Source organism: Terrapene carolina, unplaced genomic scaffold (genome assembly GCF_002925995.2).
Source record: "Terrapene carolina triunguis isolate 2854851 unplaced genomic scaffold, T_m_triunguis-2.0 Scaffold93, whole genome shotgun sequence".
In the NCBI taxonomy this organism is placed as follows: Eukaryota; Metazoa; Chordata; order Testudines; family Emydidae; genus Terrapene; species Terrapene triunguis.
This window is the reverse complement of record NW_020664444.1, coordinates 32,511,601-32,537,831: the sequence shown is the minus strand read 5'-3', so window position 1 is coordinate 32,537,831 and position 26,231 is coordinate 32,511,601. Positions and strand designations below refer to the sequence as shown.

General features: G+C 45.9%; 1 protein-coding gene across 1 annotated transcript in view; it reads right to left on the bottom strand.

The window, feature by feature from the left end:
* The window catches only part of NAA60 (N(alpha)-acetyltransferase 60, NatF catalytic subunit), a 48,406-nt gene extending 24,178 nt beyond the window's left edge, over positions 1-24,228 (bottom strand). Inside the window, exon 1 of the mRNA XM_024197816.3 lies at positions 24,076-24,228. The gene's annotated coding sequence lies outside the window, so the exon portion shown is untranslated. The remainder of the gene's footprint in view (positions 1-24,075) is intronic.
* Between the last annotated feature and the right edge of the window lie 2,003 nt (positions 24,229-26,231).

The window sequence follows — 26,231 nt, the reverse complement described above, 5'->3', positions numbered from 1 at the left end:
TGCAGACAATGGGAGTCATCAAGATTCCAAACCATCATTAATGGCCCACACTTTACATAATTACAATAGGCCCTCAGAGTTATATTTTATATTTCTAGTTTTAGATACAAGGGTGGTACATTTATACAAATCAGATGATCATACTCAGTAGATTATAAGCTTTGTAATGATACCTTACAAGAGACCTTTTGCATGAAGCATATCCCAGTTACGTTACATTCACTTATTACCGTATTTTCTCTAAAACTATCCCAGTTACATTATATTGACTTATTATCAAGTTTTTATAAAACCATATAGACTGCACAACGTCACAGTGGCTGTAGCAAAGTATGCGTTCAATTCAACTCCCTGCTGAAGAGCCATTGAAGCTATCCAAAAATAACAGCTACAATCACAATGCAGAATATTTCCATGCAAAACCAGAAGATTCCCAGGATACTTGGTCCTTGGAATACAGTGAAAAACCTGAGAAAGGGATACAGTTACTGATACTAATAAGAACAACTTTCAGCTAGGACCCTGGCATTCTTCCACTGCACTTCTGCAGTCCACAGGCATGTTTCTGGAAGAGTACTTGGGAACAGTTGACCATACATCATTCTTCCAATAATATGGGGCTGCTGTGGCCTAGCAGACTGAGCACCACGCTGGGAACTAGGAGATCAGCCATTGGCTCGTTGTGTGACCTTGAACAAGCCACAACACCTCTCTGAGCCTCAGATACCCCAAAATACAACAGGGATAAATGTATTTTCCAATCCTTTAAAATACTTTGAGAGCCAAGGATGGTACGCACTATACCAAACTACCGAGTATTATTTTTAGTGTTTTCTGCAGTTCTCACTTTTAAGAATAAAACTTTGCTAACCCTTTCCCCATCCAAAAAAGTCAGAAAAGCTTTCAACAGTCCTGGGGCAGTGTTTCCCAAACGGTGGCTCCACCAGTAGGTCACAGGAAGGGTCTTGGGTTGCCTGTCACTGCCCCTCCCATCACGTCCTGTGAATACCCCAGAAGTACCCTCCTCTGCCCTCCCCCCCCCAGCAGGAGCAAGAGGGGCAGTTTGACCTGGACCCCCACACTGAGCGGCATTGTGACATGGTGCACGGGGTTACAATGCCATTCAGGTTTGGCCCAGCTACTGCTCCATCATTCAGTCCCATACTTCAAGAATAAGAGGGCAGGTGAAATTAAAAACAACACATTTAAACAGATGAGAAACTACTTTTATGCAGCCTATAATTAACATATCTCAGGATATTAAAGGAAATAACTTAGTAAGTTTCAAAAGAGGATTGGTCACATATGAGCAGGAACAGCATAGCAATGACACCAGCTAGACTAACAACTACAAGACCCATCAAATCCTCAGACTTCAGCAGATTACCAGCTGGAACAGCATTGTATTCACAGTTAGATACTTTGAAGGGTTTTATATCTACCTCCCATATTGCTAAGACAGAAGGGACACTTGACTAGAAGGATCATTGGTCCTTTTTAGTCTGACAGATCCTGTGCGTTTTGAAAGATGACAACCTAACATGTCTCTGGGCCAAGATACCAAAGGTAAAAGAGATTAAGCTAAAGCAAGCATGGACATACTCCTCCAATTACATTATTTCACAACATTCAGCAGCAGTCTCCAACGGAAATACTGTATAGTATTTGTATCTTACTACTACACCTTCTGGTTTGTGCTCTGTTTGTGTAATTGTTCCCTGTGTATCTTGCCTCCTGGGAACTCTTGAAGCCTCATAGACTCATAGACTTTAAGGTCAGAAGGGACCAATATGGTCATCTAGTCTGACCCCCCGCATGATGCAGGCCACAAAAGCTGACCCCCCCACTTTCCCTTAACTCTGCTGTTGAAGTCTCCAGATCGTGATCTAAAGACTTCAAGTCACAGAGAATCTTCCAGCTTGCGACCCCTGCCCAATGCTGCGGAGGAAGGCGAAAAACCTCCAGGGCCACTGCCAATCTACCCTGGAGGAAAATTCCTTCCCGACCCCAAATATGGCGATCAGCAGAACCCCGAGCATACAGGCAAGATTCTCTAGCCAGACCCTCATTTTACCAGCGATGGCCGTTATTGCCTACTTGATTAGAATCACGTAATCCCATCAAACCATTCCCTCCATAAACTTATCTAGCCTAATCTTGAAGCCAGAGAGGTCTTTCGCCCCCACCGTTTCCCTCGGAAGGCTGTTCCAAAATTTCACCCCTCTGACGGTTAGAAACCTTCGTCTAATTTCAAGCCTAAATTTCCCCACGGCCAGTTTATATCCATTTGTTCTCGTGTCCACATTAGCACTGAGCTGAAATAATTCCTCTCCCTCCCTGGTATTTATCCCTTTGATATATTTAAAGAGAGCAATCATATCCCCCCTCAGCCTTCTTTTGGTTAGGCTAAACAAACCAAGCTCCTCGAGTCTCCTTTCATAGGAAAGGTTTTCCATTCCTCGGATCATCCTAGTTGCCCTTCTCTGTACCCGTTCCAGTTTCAGTTCATCCCTTTTAAACATAGGAGACCAGAACTGCACACAGTACTCCAAGTGAGGTCTCACCAGCGCCTTGTATAACGGAAGCAGCACCTCCCTGTCCCTACTAGAAATACCTCGCCTTATGCATCCCAAGATCGCATTAGCTTTTTTCACAGCCACGTCGCATTGCCGACTCATAGTCATCCTGCGATCAACCAGGACTCCGAGGTCCTTCTCCTCCTCAGTCACTTCTAACCTATGTGTCCCTAGCTTATAACTGAAATTCTTATTAGTCATCCCTAAATGCATCACCTTACACTTCTCACTATTAAATCTCATCCTATTACTATTACTCCAATTTACAAGGTCATCCAAGTCTCCCTGCAGAATATCCCGATCCTTCTCCGAGTTGGCAATGCCTCCCAACTTTGTGTCATCCGCAAACTTTATCAGCCCACTCCTACATTTGGTTCCGAGGTCAGTAATGAATAGATTAAATAAAATCGGACCCAGAACCGAACCTTGAGGAACCCCACTGGTGACCTCCCTCCAATCTGACAGTTCACCTTTCAGTACTACCCGCTGCAGTCTCCCCTTTAACCAGTTCCTTATCCACCTCTGGATTTTCCTATCGATCCCCATCTTATCCAATTTAACCAATAATTCCTCATGCGGAACTGTATCAAACGCTTTACTAAAATCGAGGTATATTAAATCCACCGCATTTCCTTTATCTAGAAGGTCTGTTACTTTCTCAAAGAAGGAGATCAGGTTGGTTTGGCACAACCTGCCTTTCGTAAACTCATGTTGTAATTTGTCCCAATTACCATTCACCTCAAGGTCCTTAACTACTTTCTCCTTCAAGATTTTTTCCAAGATCTTACATACTACAGAAGTTAAACTAACAGGCCTGTAGTTACCCGGGTCACTTTTTTTCCCCTTCTTGAAAATAGGAACCACATTAGCTATTCTCCAGTCCAACGGTACCACCCCCGAGTTAACAGATTCATTAAAAATTGTCGCCAAGGGGCTCGCAATTTCTCGCGCCAGTTCCTTCAATATTCTAGGATGAAGATCATCCGGTCCGCCCGATTTAGTCTCGTTTAGCTGGTCAAGTTTGGCTTCCACCTCTGATACTGTAATGTCTAACCCCCCTCCTCTATTCCCCTCTGTCCTACTCCCTCTATTCCTAAACCCTTCATTAGCCTTATTAAAGACCGAAGCAAAATATTCATTTAGATATTGTGCCATGCCTAGATTATTCTTAATTTCCACTCCATCCACATTCTTCAGCGGTCCCACTTCCTCTCTCTTTGTTTTCTTCCTATTTATATGGCTATAAAACCTCTTACTATTGGATTTAATTCCCCTTGCCAGGTCCAACTCTACACGGCTTTTGGCCTTTCTCACCGCATCCCTACATGCTCTAAACTCACTAAGGTAGGTTTCCTTGCTGATCCCTCCCTTCTTCCATTCTCTGTACGCTTTCTGTTTTTTCTTAATTGCCCCTTTGAGACTCCCGCTCATCCAGCTAGGTCTAAATCTCCTGCCCACTAATTGTTTTCCCTTTCTCGGGATACAGGCCTCAGACATCTCATGTAACTTCTGCTTGAAATAATCCCAGGCGTCATCTGCCTTTAGATCCCTAAGTATGTTAGCCCAATCCACTTCCCTAAGTAGTTGCCTTAATTTATTAAAGTTGGCCTTTTTGAAATTGTAAACCTTAGTTACAGTATCATTTCTGTTAATCCTTCCATTTAGTTTAAACCGAATTAGCTCATGGTCACTCGAGCCAAGGTTGTCCCCTACAACCATTTCTTCAACGAGGTCCTCACTACTCACCAGCACTAAATCTAAAATGGCATCCCCCCTCGTCGGTTCAGTTACTACTTGATGAAGGAATTCATCTGCTAGCACGTCTAAGAACATCTGAGCCCTGTTATTGTTACTAGCATTTGTTACCCAATCTATATCTGGGAAGTTAAAGTCCCCCATGATGACACAGTTCTTATCAGTTTTTACTTCCCTAAAAAACTTAAGTAGTTCTCTGTCCGCCTCCAGGCTAGATCCCGGCGGTCTATAGCACACCCCAAGCACTATCTCGGGGGAGGCTCTAGTAGTTCTTTTATGCAGTGTAATTATTGCCCATACAGACTCCGTCTTATCCATTCCATCACTTATTATTTCTTTACATTTTAGCTCATTATTGACATATAATGCCACTCCCCCACCCTTACCTTTTTTCCGGTCATTCCTAAACAGCACATACCCTTCCATACCTGTACTCCAGTCATGACTACCGTTCCACCACGTTTCGGTTATTCCTACGATATCAGGTTTCATTTCTTGGACCAGGAGCTCCAATTCCTCCATTTTGTTACCTAGGCTTCTCGCATTGGTGTATAAACATCTTACCGTATGCTGTCTATCCTTTCTCCCATTAGTTATGCAATTTGGAACGGACCCCATGCTGTCCATCCGCCCCCTCTTTCTTACGTCCAATTCCCTACCCCTACCTATGTCTGTGCTTATCTCCTCACACTCCTTTTCAGTGTTGGAATCTGGCGTGGAGATTAACTGAACATCTCCCAACCGTCTCCCCCAAATTCCTAGTTTAAAGCCCTTTTGATGAGATGAGCCAGCCTCCCTCCCAGAAGTCTATTCCCTTCCCTACTCAGCCAAGTTTAGTCTGGTCTGTATGTAACCCTCAAGCTCCTTCTACAGCAGCTGGGAAGGGTTTCAATGTTCTCCAAGGACATGTAACTGGAGAGAAGAACAATTGTTTCCACTAGTGATGGGTCTGGAAATCCATAGGAAAGTATACTCAAGAAGAGCTACTGCCAACAAGGGAGAGAAATAAATAGATCAAGTTACCAGAAGAGGCAACTACAGAAAAGCATGCCAGTATGATTGTTTTCTTCCAGATTAAATTTAAAAAATATTAACTAGCGTAGAGCTAAGAACCTAATACACCCGCTCAATGATGATTCCCCATTTACAATTACATTTTGAGACCTATCAGTTAGCCAACTTTTAATCCATTTAATGTGTGTCATGTTATTTTATATTGTTCTAGTTTTTTTTTTTTTTAAATTAAAATGTCATGCTGTACCAAGTCAAATGCCTTACAGAAGTCCAACTATATTATGTCAATATTATTACCTTTATCAACCAAATTTGTAATCTCATTGAAAAAGACAAGTTAGTTTGATAGGATCTGTTTTTCATAACTGCATGTTACTTGGCAGTACATTACCCTCCTTTAATTCTTTATTAATAGAGTTCTATATCAGCCCCTCCATTATCTTGCCCAGGATCAATATCAGATTGACAGGCCAATAATTATCTGGGTCATCCCATTTACTGGCACATTAGCTTTCTTCTAGTGTTTGGACCTTCCCCAGTGTGCCAAGGCTTATAGGGGGGAAGAAGGGGGAAAAGAGGAACCACCACCATTAACAGTCCAACAAGCTCCTAAACCAGTTTGGATGCAAGTTATCCAGACCTGACAATTTTAAAATGTCTAACTTTAGTAGCTGTTTAATATCTTCCTGAGATACTAGTGGAATGGAATGAGTACTGTGATGTCATTAGACATTTCCCCCCTTCCCAAATATAGAACAGAGATATTTATTGAACATTTCTTCCTTTTCTCCATTATTATTGATAATTCTACCATTTCCATCTAGTAACGGACCAGTACCATTGTTAGGATTTTTTGTTCCTCTTTGTCCTTAACTGTGCCAGCCATGGATTTCCCCTTATGCCCCTTTGCTTCCCTTATCAATTTTCTACAATTCCTAGCTTCTGATTTATATTCATTACTCTCAACTTCCCTTTTCACCAACATTTTTTGTTGCATGTTTGGATCATGCAGTTATGCATTTGAAAAAAGACAATTAATTGTTTTCCTTCCCCTTATACCTTTGGGCAATGGCACTGATCTAAATTTTAGTGGAAGGGGCTTAATATTTCCCTAAGCCTACAGATGTCAGAAGGAGGATACAACATGTTATGGTGCCATTGAATTTTAAACAGAGTGCAGAAAAGCTGTGAAAAATACAGGAAGGGAAAGATCGTGTGCATCTAAACTAATTTTATGACTCCCCTTCAGTGATATAAAAAGTTTAGCTAAATAAATAAATAAATAAAATTCAACTAACAGGAATCAATTGCAGTTGGAGGGAGTTTCCTGAAGACAAGGTGATGGTGGCAATTTGCATCATCAACAGTGGAGAGGAAGGGAGAAGAGCAGCAAGCGGGGGGTCAGGAGATGGAGGAGAAGCATACGAGCCAACAAAGAAGCAGGAGCACAGGGATCCTCTGTAAGCACAACTCCCTGATCTGAACTATGCTGCTGCAGCGTAAACCCTTATTACAGCAATGGAAGGGGTTTTTCCCTCACTGAAGTAAATCCACCTCACCAAGAAGTCCTCCATTGACTTAGCTACATCTACAGTGGAGAGTTAGGTCAACCTAACTATAGCACACAAGGTGTGAAATTTTTCACATCCCTGACCAATGTAGCTAAGTTTTAGGTGTAGACCAGGCCTAACAACATTGGAAAAGTGGAACAGAAGTAACAGTGGAAGGAAATGAGGGTGGATAAAAGGGTAAAGAACAACTAGATTTCTTCAGGTTAGTGGATCCTATAATTTAGGGAATGTTATCCTGATTTTCCCATGATCCAGCCATTCTGTTCTGATGGACAGTTGAATCAGTCAGTGCTACAAGTCATTCTTTAGTTGTGGAGGGTGCCAGACTTGAGAATTACTGTGGATCTTCATTACTGGGCATGGCTGCTCTGGATGGGGAACATAACTGTTTAGCTGTTACCACTCAAGAAAGATCTTGGAGTCACCGTGGATAATTCTCTGAAAATACCCACTCGATGTGCAGTGAATGTCAAAAAAGCAAACAACCTTAGGAACCATTAGCAAAAGTATAGATAAGAAGACAGTAACTATCATAAAGCCACTATATAAATCCATGGTATGCCCACACCTTGAATACTGCATGCCATTCTGGCTGTCCCCATCTCAAAAGAGATATATTAGAAATAGAAAAGATACAGAGAAGGGCAAGAAAAATGATTACCGGTATGGAGATAAAAAGACTGGGCCTGTTCAGCCTGGAAAAGACAACACTAAAGGGGGATATGATAAGAGATCTATAAAATCAAGAATGGTGTAGAGAGTGAATAAGGAGTAAATAACACTTCCTTCATAGAACACAAGAATCAGAGGTCATCCAATGAAATTAATAGGCAACAGGTTTAAAACTAAAAGGAACTATTTCTTCACACAATGCACAGTCAACTCGTAGAACTTGTTGCCAGGGGATGTTGTGAAGGCCAAAAGAATAACTGGGTTCAAAAAAGAATGAGATAAATTCAAGGAGGACAGGTCCATCAATGGCTATTAGCCAAGATGGTCAGTGATGCAACCCCATGCTCTGGGTGTTCCTAGACCTTTGACTGCCACATGCTGAGACTGGATGACAGAAGATGGGTCATGTGATGATTACCCTGTTCCGTTCATTCCCTCTGAAGCAGCTGGCACTCACCACCGTCAGAAGACAGGATACTGGGCTAGATGGACCATTGGTCTGACTCAGTATGGCCATTCTAATGTACAACAGTTCACCCTTCCTTTAGTTTATCCTGCTTGTTCCTCCTCACTTCTTGTACACCATCAGGCTCAGCTAAAAATCCACGGAACATTTTAAGAGATATTCAAAAGGCAGGAGGAGAGTTTATGATCAGCTAAAACTGGTGAAGGGGACTTATTTGAGTTTGAGACAAGAGATATGAACTTAGTTACTCTCTTTAGAAGTGATTATTCCTTTCGAGAATCTCAGGAGTCTCCCAAGGCATGGCTACACTACAGCTGGGAGGTGTGACTCGTGGGTGTGACTCCCAATGTGGGAGGGTAGACTCGTGCTAGCTAAGCTTGAGCTGGTGCCTAAAAATAGCAGTGTGGACACTAAGGGACTGGCAGCAGCTCAAGCTAGCCACTCAAGTCCAACCTGACATGACCCCTGGGATCTGAGCATGGGTGCCTAGCCGGAGCTGCCGCCAATGCTGCAGCATCCTACTTATTGGAAGCTTCAACATATAGAGGAAGTCAGTGCTTGACCTTTCTCTTAGGAGATAGTTAATCTCAATCAGGATCGAGGCACTTGGGCTCACAGTCCTGGGAAACTTGCATTGCTTTACCTCTTCTCTGAATAAAAGCCTTCAGTTCTACCAAAACCAGTGTCTTTCACCAGCATTAAAATCCCTACAACACAGTTATACAAATAAGTAGCAGACACTTCTTTCCTCCTATTGCCCCAAACTTTTCTCTGCCAGCTTCGATTACAGTATGCACACAGCAGAACCTGGACCAAAACTTCAGAGCAGAATGCACAAAACCAGTCATTAGCTCTCACCTTTGGTTTTCTTCCTGCCATGGAAGATCAGAGTTTGAAACGGACTTCAGAAGGATGTCAAGAAATACACATTCAAAAACATCACCCAATCTACACAGTAAGTGCCTCTTCACAGTAGTTACATATTTGAAGGCAAAACAATAGCCTTTAACCCTTTTATAGGCAAACCCCTGATACTTTGAACATTTCAAGCCTAGACTCCTTACACCAGAGGTGGGCAAACTATGGCCTACAGGCTGGATTTGGCCCACCAGCCCTTTTAATCCGGCCCTTGAGCGCCCACTGGGGAGCAGGGTCTAGCGCTTGCCCCACTCCAGCTGGGGAGCAGGGTCGGGGGCTGTTCCATGCGGCTCCCGGAAGCAGCGGCATGGCTTCCCTCAAGCTCCTACATGTTGGGGCAGCCAGGGGGCTCCACTCTGCACACTGCCCCCATCCCAAGTGCAGCCCCCGCAGCTCCCATTGGCTGGGAACTGCTGCCAAGGGGAGCTGCAGGGGCGGTGCCTACAGACAGGGCAGCGTGCAGAGCCACCTGGATACGCCTCTGCCTAGGAGCTGGAGAAGGGATATGCCGCTGCTTCAGGGAGCCACTTGAGGTAAGCGCCACCTGGAGCCTGCACCCCTGAGCCTCTCCCTGCGTCCCAACTCCCTGCCCCAGCCCTGATCCCCCTCCCACCCTTCAAACCCCTCAGTCCCAGCCTAGAGCACCCTCCTACACCCCAAACCCCACACCCCCAGCTGGAGCCCTCATCCTTCCCCCCACACCCCACTCCCCTGACCCAGCCTGGAGCCCCGTCCTGCACCCTGAACTCATTTCTGGCCCTGCCCCGGAGCCCACCCCCCCAACCAGAGCCCTCACCTCCTCTCGCACCCCAACCCCAATTTTGTGAGCATTTATGGCCCACCATACAATTTCTATTCCTAGATGTGGCCCTCGGGCCAAAAAGTTTGCCCTGCCTTACACTGTTTTTCAATGGAGCAAAATATCAGTGCCACTGACAATGTGAATTATCTTCCTGTCTCATCTCTTTAAACCAAAACTTCACCAGCTCTTCTGCCCTGTAGCTATAGTTTTAAACTATATTACTGAAGCGGTAGGTTGTGCTGGAGTCTATACTCCAGTAACATTCTGTCTTCAAAGCAGGCTACATGTGGCATAACTTTCTGCTGTCCCACATACAGCATTCCCTCAGGGAATGATGAACAAGAGTCACTGAGAGGGTTTTTCTGTTAAATCTATTCTGGCTAGATGTGGAAAAGAAACTTACTTTGTGACAACAGTGTTAATGGGGGATGAAACAAGAAGGTCAGATTAAAGCCAAGTTTGTTGCACAAGACCTGCCAACAAGAGGAGAGATTTAATGCCAAGACTGAATATGGCAACTTTCCAATAAGGCCTGGTCTACACTAGGCGTTTATGTCGAATTTAGCGCCGTTACATCGAATTAATCCTGCACCCGTCCACACCACGAAGCTATTTAGTTCGACATAGAGGTCTCTTAAATTCGATTTCTGTACTCCTCCCCAACGAGGGGAGTAGCGCTAAATTCGACATGGACATGTCGAATTAGGCTAGGTGTGGATGGAAATCGACGCTAATAGCTCCGGGAGCTATCCCACAGTGCACCACTCTGTTGATGCTCTGGACAGTCCAGTCGGATGCTCTGACCAGCCACACAGGAAAAGCCCCGGGAAAATTTGAATTCCTTTTCCTGTCTGGGGAGTTTGAATCTCATTTCCTGTTTGGACATCGTGGCGAGCTCAGCAGCACTGGCAACGATGCAGAGCTCTCCAGCAGAGATGGCCGTGCAATCTCAGACTAGAAAGAGGGCCCCAGCATGGACTGATCGGGAAGTCTTGGATCTGATCGCTGTGTGGGGCGATGAGTCCGTGCTTTCCGAGCTGCGCTCCAAAAGACGGAATGCAAAGATCTATGAGAAGATCTCTAAAGCCATGGCAGAGAGAGGATACAGCCGGGATGCAACGCAGTGCCGCGTGAAAATCAAGGAGCTGAGACAAGGCTACCAGAAGACCAAAGAGGCAAACGGACGCTCCGGATCCCAGCCCCAGATATCCCGTTTCTACGAGGCACTGCATTCCATCCTAGGTGCGGCCGCCACCACTACCCCACCACTGACCGTGGACTCTGAGGATGGGATATTGTCAACAGCCGGTTCCTCAGACATGTTAGCGGAGGGGGAAGATGAGGAGGACGAGGCAGTCGACAGCGCTTGCAACGCTGATTTCCCCGACAGCCAGGATCTCTTCATCACCCTTACAGAGATCCCCTACCAACCGTCCCCAGCCGTTAACCCGGACACAGAATCAGGGGAAGGATCATCCAGTAACTGTTTTAAACATCTAAACATTTATTTTTAACAGAACAGGAATATTAACAATAACAACAATGGGTTTCTCATGATTAGTTTGCCCTAGGCGCTTAACGTTTCAGTCCTGGGCAGTGCAACTATTCAAAAAAAAAAATCTAACAATGTCCGGTTTAGCATGATTGTTCTGCCCAAACCGCTCTACTGTTTAGTCCCTGCCAGTGCAGCTACAGTAAAATGCGGTCTATATGTCCGGGGATAGAGCTGAAATCCTCAATGGACATCTCCACGAAGCTCTCCTGGAGGTAATTGGAAAGCCTTTGCATCAGGTTCCTGGGGAGAGCGGCCTTATTGGGTCCTCCGTAGTAGCAGACATTTCCGCGCCAGGAGACAAGCAAGTACTCCGGGATCATTGGCCTGCAGAGCATGGCGGCATACGGCCCTGGTCTTTGCAGGCTTTCCCGAAGCATTCTTTCTTTATCAGTGTCTGAGATCCTCATCAGGGTGATGTCGCTCATGGTGACCTGCTTTGAATTAGGTAGGGGAATGTTAGTATTGGGACTGCTTGCCCGTTCCTTTACAGAACTGTAACCGCCGGTTTACAGCCACGCGGTGGAGGCGGGAGAGGGGCAGCATACAGGGATCTTTCCCTGGACAGCCGCGAGGGGGTGGGACAGGGGCAGTGTTCATGCTTGCCGGATTGCTGGCAGCAGGGACTGGCATTGCTTTCAATGTGAAAGGAGGCCAGTGCTACTATTAAAGTTTTAAGCAGCCACAAGTCTACGGCTTACCATGTCTGCCTGCTACACAAATTCCAGTGTCCTGCCCCGCTTCTCAGATCTGCAGTGCAAGACCCCAGGCACTGAATTCGAAGGCCGAAAATTCGACCTTGTCCTGAGTGCGCATGTGATAGGTGCTGTGCATGGTCTTGTTCACAGAGAAAGACTATGTTCTTTATTCACAACTACATTTATCTTTCTGAGGAATTCACTCCCTTTTTCCCATTCCCACAGCCACAGCTGCGACTGTCTCACAACCTAGCCTGGCATCACACTCCCAGAGGCTAGCGCAGATTAGGCGTAGGAAGAAGAGGACGTGGGAGGACATGTTCTCGGAACTTATGGGCTGCTCCCGAGCCCAGGCAGCCCAGCAGACCCAGTGGAGGGAGAACTTGTCCCAAATGCACCGTTCACACATGAAACGGGAGGAGAGGTGGCGGCAGGAAGACCAGCAGGTGACTCAAACGCTGCTTGGACTAATGAGGGAGCAAACGGACACGCTCCGGCGCCTTGTGGATGTTCTGCAGGACCGGAGGCAGGAGGACAGAGCCCCGCTGCAGTCTATCTGTAACCGCCCTCCCCCGCCACCAAGTCCCATACCCCCCTCACCCAAAGTCCCAAGAAGGAGGGGCGGCAGAGTCTGTGAAAACTCTCACTCCACCCCTGCAGACTGCTCAAGTACCAGAAGGCTCTCATTCCCCAAAATTTGACAAGTCCTTTCCTTCCCGCCTCACACAAGCCCCCGTCCAAGTTTCACCCCCCAGTTTCATGTGTAGTTGCTAATAAAAAATACGTTTCTGTTAATTACTGTTTCCATCATGTTCTCTTAGAGGAGAGTCTGTCTGAAGGAGGGCAAGGGGGTTGGTAATTGGACAGGACAGTCACCTTTACCAGGGTACAGAGGCGGGGGCAGGTTCAGCAGCAGGGCACACACACATTGCAGTCACTAGTTACCCTGGTCAGTCTGGGAGGTGGTTTTAGTGTTCTGTGGGGGGTGCTCTGTGACTTTGTGGCGGGGGAGGGCAGTTACAGATCTTATGCAGCGGTCCTTATCCTGGATCACAGAGCCACGCAGCAGGGGATCTGTAACCATCCTCCCCCTGCCACAAAGTCACATAGCCCCCCCACACACAGAGTCCCGAACAGGAGGGGTGGCAGGGTCCGTTGAAACCACCAGTCCACCACTGCGGAGCCTGTCATTCCTGGAGTTTGGAAGCGTCATTTGCATCACTACACTACACCCGCTCCCCACCACAGTCTGCATCCCAGTTTCAACACTTTCCCACGAAAACAGTAATAAAGAAAACGGTGTTCATTAACAAAATTCAAGTGATTTTATTTTTAAACGTGTGTCGGAAGGGGGGGAACGGGGTATGTAACTGGAGAGGATACTGAACATTTAGTGGGTAAAGAAACGGGGGCAGGTTCAGCTTCTCTGTACACAAACTGAAAAGTCACTGGTTACCCTGCTCACTCAGGAACCTAGCTTTCAAAGCCTCCCGGATGTACAGCGCGTCCCGCTGGGCTCTTCTAATTGCCCGGCTGTCTGGCTGGGCGTAATCAGAAGGCAGGCTATTTACCTCAACCTCCCACCCCGCCATAAAGGTCTCCCCCTTGCTCTCACAGAGATTGTGGAGCACACAGCAAGCTGCAATAACAATGGGGATATCGGTTTCGCTGAGATCACAGCGAGTCAGTAAGCTTCTCCATCTCCCCTTGAGACGGCCAAAAGCACACTCCACCACCATTCTGCACTTGATCAGCCGGTAGTTGAAGAGTTCTTTTTCAGTGTCCAGGGCGCCAGTATAGGGCTTCATGAGCCAGGGCATTAGCGGGTAGGCTGGGTCCCCGAGGATGACTATAGGCATCTCCACATCCCCAAGAGTTATTTTGTGGTCCGGGAAGTAAATACCTTCCTGCAGCCGTCCTAACAGACCTGAGTTCTTGAAAACACGAGCGTCATGAACCTTGCCCGGCCATCCGACGTAGATGTTTGTAAAACGTCCCCTATGGTCCACCAGTGCTTGCAGTACCATTGAAAAGTAGCCCTTTTGGTTGATGTACTGGCTGGCCTGGTGGTCCGGTCCCAGGATAGGGATGTGAGTTCCATCTATAGCCCCACCGCAGTTTGGGAATCCCATCGCGGCAAAGCCATCTATGATGACCTGCGCGTTTCCCAGGGTCACTACCTTTGAGAGCAGTACCTCAACGATTGCGTTGGCTACTTGCATGACAACAACCCCCACGGTAGATTTGCCCACGCCAAAGTGGTTCGCGACTGACCGGTAGCTGTCTGGCGTTGCAAGCTTCCAGAGGGCTATGGCCACTCGCTTCTGGACAGTCAGGGCTGCTCGCATCCGGGTGTCATTGCGCTTCAGGGCAGGGGACAGCAACTCACAAAGTTCAAGGGAAGTCCCCTTCCGCATGCGAAAGTTTCGCAGCCACTGGGATTCATCCCAGACCTGCAGCACTATGTGGTCCCACCAGTCCGTGCTTGTTTCCCGGGCCCAGAATTGCCGTTCCACAACATCCACATGACCCATTGCCACCGTGATGTCCTCGGCGCTGGGTCCCGTGCTTTCTGACAGGTCTGTGCTACTCTCAGACTTCAGGCCCTCACCGCGGTGCCGTAGCCTCCTCGCCTGATTTATCTGCATCTGCCTCTGGGAAAGGTAGATGATAAGCTGCGAGGCGTTGACAACGGCCACAACTGCAGCGATGGTCGCAGCGGGCTCCATGCTAGCAGTGCTGTGGCGTCCGCGCTGTCACTGACCAGAAAAGTGCGCGAACTGATTTCCTGCCGGCACTTTCAGGGAGGGAGGGCGGGAGTGACGGACGGATGACGACAGTTACCCAAAAGCACCCTTGACACATTTTTTTACCCAGAAGGCATTGGCGGCTCAACCCAGAATTCCAATGGGCAGCGGGGACAGCGGGGACTGCGGGAACTGTGGGATAGCTGCCCACAGTGCACCGCTTCCAATGTCGACGCTTTCCCTGTTAGTGTGGACTCACAAAGTCCAATTACTGTCCTTAGTGTGGACACACACGTTCGACTTTGCAATATCGATTCCACATATTCGATTTAAGTAAAATCGAACTACTCTCGTAGTGTAGACATACCCTAAGAAGCTGCTCCTCCTTCAAGCCACTCATCGTGTACGCTGGGCATGCTGACATTACAAAATTAGAACAGGCAGTGACAAACAAACAAACAAAAAAGTAGCTAGTCTTAATCCAGTTAACAGTGCACACACTCGGAGGCTAGAACTTCATATCTGTTTAATGGGGACAGGATCTAGAAATTCAAGACTCAAACTCCTGAGCGATTATTTGTAGTGGTAGTTCTGGAGCACTACCTGTCAATTAATAAAATCCATTCACTTAGCACACATGCCATAATAAGAGACACTGCCAAGTACTTGGTTATGGTTTTTAATACCTTGTTTGCAATAGCCTCCAAGAGGCTTAGAGAGAATATTTTTCTCCCTTGGCAAACACATTCTTCTCCCAGATCCTGCATTTCAAATACAGTGTAAACCAAAATGGCTCCTCTGATTTCTTCCCTGATGGAGTTTTCCCCAACATTAGTGATGTAGGCACAGCTCTGAGAGACTTTGTAGCTCTTCCAACACAGTAACATTTCAAAGAGAGTCTGGTACAGATTTGTGCCAGTGTCCCCAATAACCAGGCTAAGGGAGGAATTCAAAATAGAATGGCGATTTAGCTAGCTTTTAAAAACTGGATTATCTTGGTATTCCTACCTTTCAAGAAGAGTCAAAAAGACATCTAGGATATCAAATCCCAGAAGCCTTATTGCAATTATTTGTATTTAAGGCATCACAGGATGGATGGTGCACTCCACGTATCATCAGGAAACCAGGAATGATGTACGTAATTTAATGAAGGTTTTAGTCTGTGCTAAACTTTGAACTTTGCAGAAGAAGTATCTGGAATGCGAGAGAAGAATAGCAGAAAATAAAGCTAACAAGTTTCTCCAGTCTCTCTTCTTTATGATGTCCCAAACATAAAATCATAGAACTGGAAGGACTCATCTAGTCCAGTCCCCTACACTCATGGCAGGACTAATTATCTAGACCATTCCTGACAGGTGTTTGTCTAACCTGCTCTTAAAAATCTCCAATGATGGAGATTCCACAACTTCCCTAGGCAATTTATTCCAGTGCTTAACCACTTGTGACAGTTAGGAAATTATTCCTAATGTCCAACCTAAACCTAACTTGCTCCAATTTAAGCCCATGGCTTCTTGTCCTATCCTCAGAGCTTAAGAAGAACAATTTTTCTTCCTCTGCCTTGTATCAACCTTTTTACATACTTGAAAACTATGTCCCCTCTCAGTTTTCTCTTTTCCAGACTAAACAAACCCAATTTCTTCAAATCTTCCCTCATAGGTCATATTTTCCAGACCTTTAAACATTTTTGTTGCTCTTCTGTGGACTCTCTCCAATTTGTCCACATCCTTCCTGAAATGTGGTGCCCAGAACTGGATACAATACTCCAGTTGAGGCCTAATCAGTGTGGAGTAGAGCGGAAGAATTACTTCTTGCGTCTTGCTTACAAAACTCCTGCTAATACATCCCAGAATGATGTTCGCTTTTTTTGCAACAGTGTTACACTGTTGACTTATATTTAGCTTGTGGTCCACTATGACCCCCAGGTCCACAGTACTCCATCCTAGGCAGTCATTTCCCATTTTGTATGTGTGCAACTGATTGTTCCTTCCTAAATGGAGTACTTTGCATTTGTTCTTATTGAATTTCATCCTATTTACTTCAAACCATTTCTCCAGTTTGTCCAGATCATTTTGAATTTTAATCCTATCCTCCAAAGCACTTGCAACTCCTCCCAGCTTGGTATCGTCCGTAACTTTATAAGTGTACTCTGTGTGCCATTATCTAAATCATTGATGAAGATATTAAACAGAACCAGACCCAGAACTGATCCCCGCTCGTTATGCCCTTCCAGCATGACTGTGAACTACTGATAACTACTCTATGGGAACGGTTTTCCAACCAGTTTTGTACCCACCTTATAGTAGCTCCATCTAGGTTGCATTTCCCTAGTTTATTTATGAGAAGTTTATGCAGGACAGTATCAAAAGCTTTACTAAAATCAAGATATGATTTTATCATAAGAATGAAGTACTAATGGTAACCCTATGGGTGTTAGAGGTCAGTAGAGGCACTAAAGCTCACCTACCAATGCTGCTTTCACTGAAGCCCGCACCTCTAGTCTGTACCATATGGTGAAGATAGGCACACTGAGGCCTACGTGGGCTGCTTTGCAGATTGCCAACAGGTCGTCTCTGTGCTGTGTGCACAGAATACCACCACAGACTGGGTCAAAATATATTTATTTGTGCAGCACCAGTGTTCTCAGTACTGAAGAACACCCAAAAGTAAAGACAATCCCCACTCCAAAGAGCTAACAGTAGGCCTAAAAGAAATGTCGGACTGTTCCCTGATACAAAAACAAGCATGGGTGATTCAGTCTTTCATAAAATGCATAATGTTAAGTTGAAGGCACCTTGTCCTTCCACAGGCAGAGACAGATACTTTGAATTCCATTGTCACAGCTCCTCTGACTTGGCAACATCTGAGCAGCGTAATCTAGACTCAGACTTCCATAAAGAAGGTGATAATACTTCTCAGTTTAGATAATGATAGGAGGGTGAAGAACTCCAAATCTTTAAAGTGGTATTAATGGAAGACGACCTTGCAAGCCAAATGCTTTTTCAGTTTCTCTGCAAGATCTTACAATAAAATAAGGTGCCACAAGTACTCCTGTTCTTTTTGCGGATTCAGACTAACACGGCTGCTACTCTGATTCTTATCGCACACTAAAAAACCCTTAATTTTTAGTATCAAGTAGCCAGCTAAAGGTACAGAACAGAAGAGCTACTCCAACAATGGTATACCAGAGTAACGTTTAATATATCACTGTATGATTCTTCATTAATTACCAGTCAGACAAAGACTTGTTAAAGAAGGAGTAATCTATTTTTTGTAGAAGTGCAAATTTCTTGGTCAAGGTATTTAGTCAAGGTGCAGACTCCAGAGAAAATAATACAAAACATAACAATAATGATAAATAGTAAATAAAAAGATTTCACAGTCCATTCAAAAGCATTTGGCTGTCTGGATTTGGCCTGCAGTCTACCTATTGACTATCCCTGGGTTAAAGCATTGATTTGCAAGGCAAGATACAGATTATCTGACCAACTGTAACTAAAATCTACTTAAAATATTATTTTGGAACCCAACCTGAAGACTAAGGAATCATCAGGGCTCTACTAAAGAAGAGGTTATGAGATCTGATTAGTCCACAAGTAAATTCACTGGGAGAAGCTATTCCATACCAGAGGGCTCTTTAATCTAGCAGACAAGGCCAAATGAGATCCTATAGTTAAAAATTAAGTCAGTAACATGCAAACTAGAAATAAGATGCACATTTTTAACAATGAAGGTAATTAATCATGGGAATAGCTTACCCAGGAATGTGGCAAATTCTCTATCACTTGGAGTCTATGGATAAAGACAGGATTTTTTCTGAAAGATATGCTCCAGTTCAACAACTGGTTGAACTGGATACAGGGATCACTGGGTCAAAACTATGGCCTGTGTGATGCAGGAGGTCAGACTAGATCATAATGGTCCCTTTTGGCCTTAAAATATGAGACATGAAGCTACTCAACCCTGCACAGGAAAGCAAAGACATGAATTTGAAACCCTGGAAATGGGCTAAGTATTTGGAGATGAAACTGGATGCTCATGCAGAATGTATAACAGTGTACTTGCAGAATCCTTTTTGAATAAAGGCACTCTGCTGATGCCAATGCACTGGACATTTTCTGTGCTGTTCAACAAGCAAAAGGGAAAAAAAATCAAACCACTGCACAATCCACTGCTAAAAGAAAAGCTGACATAACCTATCATTCTAATGCAATAAGAAATGGGAAAGCCTATTCAATATCAAGTTATATTGTAAACTCTTCAGAACAGGGAACGTTTTTGTTTTTTTTAAAATGCTGTACAGAAACTGCGTATGTTTACACTGCTAGAAAACAGATTGCTCTAAACTTCAAGAAGAGAAAGGTGCCGGTTATTCTGTAGATGGTACTCTTCTTTCCAAGTCAAAATTGAGCAAGTCCCCCCATCCTGGCGCTGGTAAGCACTATGCTGAAGTGCTATCTTTCAGATAGGTCAAACTCAGTTTTGTGTCTCATTTTGATTAAAGATCTCATGACACTTAATGAAAGAACGTGGTGTTCACCTAACATCCTGCTCAAATTCCAAGTTGTGTGACTACATTCTCCCAACTGAAACTTCCACCTGCAATTTCAATTGGACATGATATTCTCCTTCAATCCTTGTCCTAACTAGGGATCTAAATAGCATTTTAAAAAGTAACCATTTAAACTATTGAAACTATATCAGCTAAACGTTTAATCCTTAACAAGTTCATAATCTACCCCATGTATATATTATCTTTGTCAAGTGTCTTTACTAACAACAAAAATAGACAGTTATGTGTAAAACCCACTTTTTTGTTTAACTTTTTACATACTATCCCGAGCCGTCCAAAAACACAAAAAGTTAGATTAGAATTTCAACTCTACTACTGATTTTTGTTAAGAAAAATTAACATGTTTACATGCTCTGGTGTCAGTCTTCTGCGCAGATAATTAACAGTAAGGCCAGCACTGGAAACATGTTCTATAGCAGAGGTGGGCAAACTTTTTGGGCTGAGGGACACATCTGGGTGGGGAAATTGTATGCAGGGCCGGGGTTGGGGTGCGGGAGGGAGTGCAGGGTGTGGGAGGGGATGCGGTGTGCAGGAAGGGGCTCAGGACAAGGGATTGGGGCAGAGAAGAGATGCGGGGTGTATGAGGGGGCTCAGGGAAGGGGGTTGGGGTGCAGGAGGGGTGCGAGGTGCAGGCAGGGGGCTTAAGGCAGGGAGTTCGAGGGTGGTGTACAGGAGGGGTTTGGGCTCTGGCCCGGCGCCGCTTATCTAAAGCGGCTCCGGGGTGGCAGCAGCGTGCATCGGGGCCAGGGCTGCCCTTGCTGCGCCTCCAGGTACCTCCCCCAAAGCTCCCATTGGCTGGGAACGGCGAACCACGGCCAAAGGGAGCTGCGGGGGGTGGGGCCCGGAGGCAAGGACAACGCACGGAGCTCTCTGCCCCCCTGCCCGGGGACCGCAGGGACCTGGTGCTGGCTGCTTCCGAGAGCGGCGCGGGGCCCACAACGGGCAATCCCGCGGGCTGGATCTGGCCCACAGGCTGTAGTTTGCCCACCCCAGTTCTATAGGCAGACGATCCTGGAATGCACAGGTATGTGCATTCTAAGCCTTGGAAAACGCAGTGCATTAACCTTCCATCACGCCAGTGGACTGCATTCCAATGAAGGACAAGGCTCCCAGAAGTAATTTTCCAGTTCATTTTCTACTGCATTCTCCTCATTGGTATAATCTTCACCTAAAAGCTTCACTACAGCACTCCTCAGTTTCACGCATTTTTTTCAGCACTGGCTCTATTGGCTCATCCAGTTCAGCCATGGCACTTGGAGGTTCTTCTATTTCTAACATCAATGCAAGTTGCAGAAGCTTTGATTTAGCAGCTATCTGGACAACCAGCGATAGAAACTGCATGTGTTTATGCCGTGGATCTAACAAGGAGGCAATAAGTGCAGGTTTGGCAGTTATGGCAGGATCATTGGGTTTCATGCGATGCTCCAGAAAGTGACGAACAGCAGCTTTGAAATCAGTGACTTTTCCATTTTCGACGGGCACTTCGCTTCTGAGGTGAGTTTGGATAAGATTAACTGTTCAGCAGACATGGCAGTGGTAGCGCATTTTAAAGTGGAAAGTAGCGATAAGATATCCTCTACTAATTACCAGTGCTCATCTTGCAGCTGAAGTGTTTGGGTATCAGATTGTTTTGTTACAGGGCTATCTGAAAGCACAGCTGTTATGCCCACCTTTGCTCATGGAGTCATATATTGAGCATGCCATATAATGAATTCTAGTGAGTTTTACATGACTGGATCAGACAGTGTCACTTACCCTGAAGCTGTGTTTGTTTTCTTTGAGTGCTTTTGCAGCCACCGTGCTGTGGTGGCAGTGTGCAACTAGTCTACTTGCAGCTGCAACAGCACAATCCACACTACTTGAAGAAAACTCATGATTTATGGTTAGCTGCAATGTAACATACCTCGGTGTGTTGGCGAGCACAATGTTGCTTGCATTATTGTGTATACATGCCAAGACACAGCCTGCCAGACCCTATCTTTCCACTGTAGTGTTTAATTTTTCAGCACGGTTTTCCGCTATACGTCATTCTGCCATACTTTTGGTTTGTAGAACCGCGGATTGAATCTCCCAATTTTCAATATAATAGCAAATGACAGTCATGCAGCTTTCTGTAGTGAATGCTGTCCAGCAGTCTGTGGTGAAAGCTACTTTAATGGCATTTTCCAATTTTTCCTGGACAGACTTCACACAGTCCTCATAGCACTTCTCTAGTCGCGAGGTTATAGTCTGTCTCACAGGCACACAGTATTCAGATTCTACCAAACTTATCAATGCACAAAAACCTGTATCCTCAACGACACTTACAGGCAGCATATCTGTAGTGATCATGGTGCACAACAACTCAGTTTTTCGTCACGTTGGGTGTTGCATTTTCTTGAACTGACAGAAACAAACACTGTCAGTGTTGTTTGATTTTTGCCTTCTTTTTCACACGAAACAGAGGGATGTTTCAGCTTCAAATGCTTCAGCATTGCTCCAGTGCTGTTTGCATACTTCAGCTCTGTCTTACACAGTTTACATTTAACTGCATCTTCTGTTATTTTTGTGAAATGATTCCAGGCATTACTCCTTTTCGATTGCTCCATCTTCACTATGGAAAAGTAGTTACCAAAAATCACAATAACCTACATGATGCTGTTTGAAGGTTTAACGCTACCAAAGTGTTACATCAGTTCCATAGCAATGGTCCTAACAATGCAGAACCTAGTTCCACATACACTTTGAAATGGTATTGCTGCAGCGTTTCTAATGTGCGCATTAGGTATTACAACGTCATGAAATTATTTTACCAATCTGTTTTAAAGGTTTACTGAATACATTAACAGTAAGACTGATACTTATTGGTTAACCGTTTAATATTTTACATCCCTAATCCTAACCTGTTGTAGCATTGCTGTGAACCATTAAAAAAATGCAGCAATGTACCCCAGATGGCTGCATTTCAGTAGAGGGTGAAAGCAATTCTTGCATATATGTATAGATGTATACAAAAAGCACCTGTGTATTTGCCATATTAAAATACAATCATACTAAAAAACAGAACAAATGCAGTGGAGGGATCTACTCCAGCCACAAATCCCAGGCTCAGCAACGTCTGAAAAATTGTAAAATGCTATGAGATCCTTCAGACTGAAAGACAATAGACAAATAAAACTGCTTCACCTCAATATGGCGGGAGGAGGGGGGGGGTGAGCCCTTCAGAATGAGAATATACCTTAAAACTTGTAGGTGCTGCCTAATCTAAATTTTAAAAGCAAGCTCTCCTTCACAATATTATAGGTAAAATAAAGTTGCACCTTATAGCAGCTACCAAAGTATAGCCTGGTAGTCTAGAGCAGCAAACAGCACTTCCAACCAGGAATCAATGTTTAAGAGTGACTATGCAGGAAACAGTAGGAAATGCTTAATTTAAAATCAGTTCCATCCTCTTTGCCTGAATAGTTAGCCATGAGACAAGGTGTAATTCCCTTTAAACTTGATTTATAGATCTTTTCTATTTCTCACACTAAAGTTTATATTAGACAATAAGGATTTAAGTTCTCACACTCATACCAGATAGGTTTCAGTGGTAGCTGTGTTAGTCTGTGTCAGAAAAAAAAAAAAAAAAAAACTAGGAGTCCTTGGGGCACCTTAAGAGACTAACACGTTTATTTGGGCATAAGCTTTCATGTCATACCAGATAGCTAATCAATTATGAAACTGAACCATGGTAAGTAAAAAAACCACATCCACTATCACAAACATTAAGTAAACAAACCCCTCTAGGGCAGGGAAGTAGTATTACTACCAAGTTTACAAATGAGGCAAGGCACTCAGAAATTAGCTTGATTTTCTAAGGAACTGGACCACTGCAGTCAATGGGAGCTGCACGTGTTCAGCACCTCTGAAAATTGGGCCACAGGTGATTTGCACAGGGCTACATAGTGACTCAGTGACCGAGTTGGGATTACAACTCAGGCATTTCTGTCTCAAACCACTAAAGACCTGACCCACATTCATCAGCCCAAGTCTTTCCATTAACTCTAGATTCCAAGATACTTGTATCACAGCAACAAGTGTCCCAGTTAGACTAGGCTAGTTAATGCTGCCAGAAAAAGCTTACAAATTACAGCAATAATGTCCATGAAATGGTGACATCAAAGGAGGAATGGATTCCAGGAAGTGTGTGATCCTTGAATTCTCCGCATCAGACCACTGATTTGATCAAATCTAGAAGAACAGAGCTGCCTGACAGGGGACTCTGCAGGGAATCAAGAAATCCCAGTGCTGGCACTGAAGACATGGGACTGTTTCACCACAGATGATTCAGAAGTCACTTCCTTTACCTCTTCCCACAGCACAAGAGAAACATTTGGAACCAAAACTAAGGGCGTGTGTCCACACGGCGTCACTCTCCCCGAACAGGAGCAAGGCACTAGAAGACGCGAGGTCGGTCAGGGAGAGCTCCGTGTGCAGACAAACCACTAAGTGCTTGGAAGCGGCGCCACGAAACCCCGGCGCTCCGGGCCGCTCCTTGCCCCGCAGGGCGGAGGGTGTGAGCGGCGAGGGATGCGCGGCTGCGGCGGGCTCACGCGCTCTCCGGGCACGGCGCAGCGCTTCCGCGGGAGCACGGACTCGGGGCCGGGCAGCGAGAGGGGCTGGCAGTGACCCCCCGGGCGGACCTCAGGCTCGCTGAGGCAGGGCCGAGCCTGGCGGTCCCAGCGGCCGGGGCTCCAGCTCCGCCTCACTCACCTCGGGCGGGGCGGCGGCTGCCTCGGCCTGCGGCGGGAACGCGGCGGCGTCACTCAGCACATTCCGGGCCGGCGGAGGCTGCGGGGCCGCCCCGAGGAACCAGCAGGAGCCGCGGCCACAGGCCCAGACACCTCCTCCCGGCGACCCCGCAGCAAGCCGCCGCCCCATAGGCTCCCCGGCCCCACGTGACATCTGGACCGCCGTCTTAGCCGGAACTCTGTTTGCGCATGCGTACCAGCTGAGTCTCAGGCCCGCCGGCTCGGGTTGGCTGGGGATCCGGCCAGAGGCGGCTGTAGGCCTGTGTCCGTCCCGCTACAGCACTAGCCTCGAGGCTCTGCCCCTATCCCTGGGGCGGGGCCGGCCTGAGCAGCGTCTGGTCCCATCCCCCCCGAGCTGCCACGTGCTTAGCTCGGGAGTTGGCCCTGGGCAGGAGCGCCGCGTGCCCGGCCCTTGGAGTCGCTCCCTGCAATGCGCCCGGCACCAAGCGGCTGCAGCTCACGCCTGGGCGAGGGCTCCGCCGGAGTGTGTTTAGAAGGATAGTGGTAGATTCTCCTTCCCGCCCCATTTAGTGCAACTAGCTGTAATTCAGTCTATTTAGAAAAAAAAAATCATTTGTCCTCAGCACAACTTCTTCTCGAATGAGGAATCAGTCCCTGCTGCACAGCATGAACTCATGACTTTTTACCAGTCAACAAGCTGTTTCCATATTTACTTACCTAAAAATCATGTTGCGCATGTCTTCACTAGCAACGTTAAAGCGCTGCTGTGGGTGGCTTGTGTAGTTGCAGCTCCCAGCGCTATAAAAAACCCACCTCTAGGGCGAGAATAGCTACCAGCACTGGTGCACTGTCTACACTGGCACTTCACAGTGCTGAAACTTGCAGTGCTCAAGGCCTTGGCTACGCTTGGGGATTCACAGCGCTGCTGTGTAGTCACGCCGCCAGCGCTGCGCTGCAAGTACTCCACCTCTCCGAGAGGAATAGCTTGCAGCGCTGTTACACTGGTGCTTTACAGCACTGCACTCGCTGCGCTCGGGGGGGGCGTTTTCACACCCCTGAGCGCAGCAAGTTGCAGTGCTGTACAGTGCCAGTGTAGCTAGGGCCCAAGGGGGTGTTTTTTCAAGTGGGTTTTTACCCACAAAGGCTTATGCCCAAATACATCTTTAATGTAGCTCTTGCATAATTTAAATTTCTCTCTAGGTCCAGAGACAAAATCATGCATTCATCTAGAATTTTAAGATGAACGTCTCCTCTTCATGCCCAGGCACTGGGAAAATACAGCCTACAGAATTTCTCTGGTGAAAGAGCTGTGGTATTGGAACTTTGTAAATGTACCTTGGAAGAATTTATTACAATCACAAAGCTGACATACATAAACTTTTGCAGTGAGATAAGCCAGTGAATTTTAACTTCAACAGAGACTCTTTTACTAGCCACTTGCACCCCATAAGCCTCTGCTCCAGTAGCCATAGTGCTTCAAAGGTGGCTCTATGGCAATCAGTGCAGAGGTGTATGGGACAAATGACAGGATCCTGTTACGAGTGAGCAAATGGGCAGATGACTATGGACGACTGCTAATAACAAAAGGGTCACCATGCACAAACTGAGCACTGCTGCTGTAAGCTATCTTGCTGGCTTTTCTAAGAACTGTGCAGATCACTACATGACAAACAGAAGATGATGTAAGTCCTTCCTGTGCCAGATGCAGTTTGATGTGACAGCAGCTGCTCTCACCATTCTACTTAGTCTACAGTAAACTTTGCCTTTTAAAGTTCAGCCACTGGCCAGAATGGTCCCCAATACACAGCAAGATTCCATCATGCACATTTTGGTTTTGAATGGAGAGAGCATCACTGGATATTCTACACTTGTTGAAGACCATCATCAAAATTACTACAAACTTCACTGACATAAGAGATGTGTAAATATGACATGCTAACTGGCTTAACATAGGAACTAGAGCAGGGATTCTCAATCTTTTTCTTTTTGAGTCCCCCGCCCCCCCCCCACAGTGTTATAAGAATTCCACGGCCAACCTGTGCCACAACTGTTTTCCGGCAAATCTAGCAGATTAATAGCCAGGGCCGGCAATAGGTGGTAGCAAGCAGGGCAATTGCTCAGAGCCCCACACCATGGTGGGCACCCGTGAAGCTAACT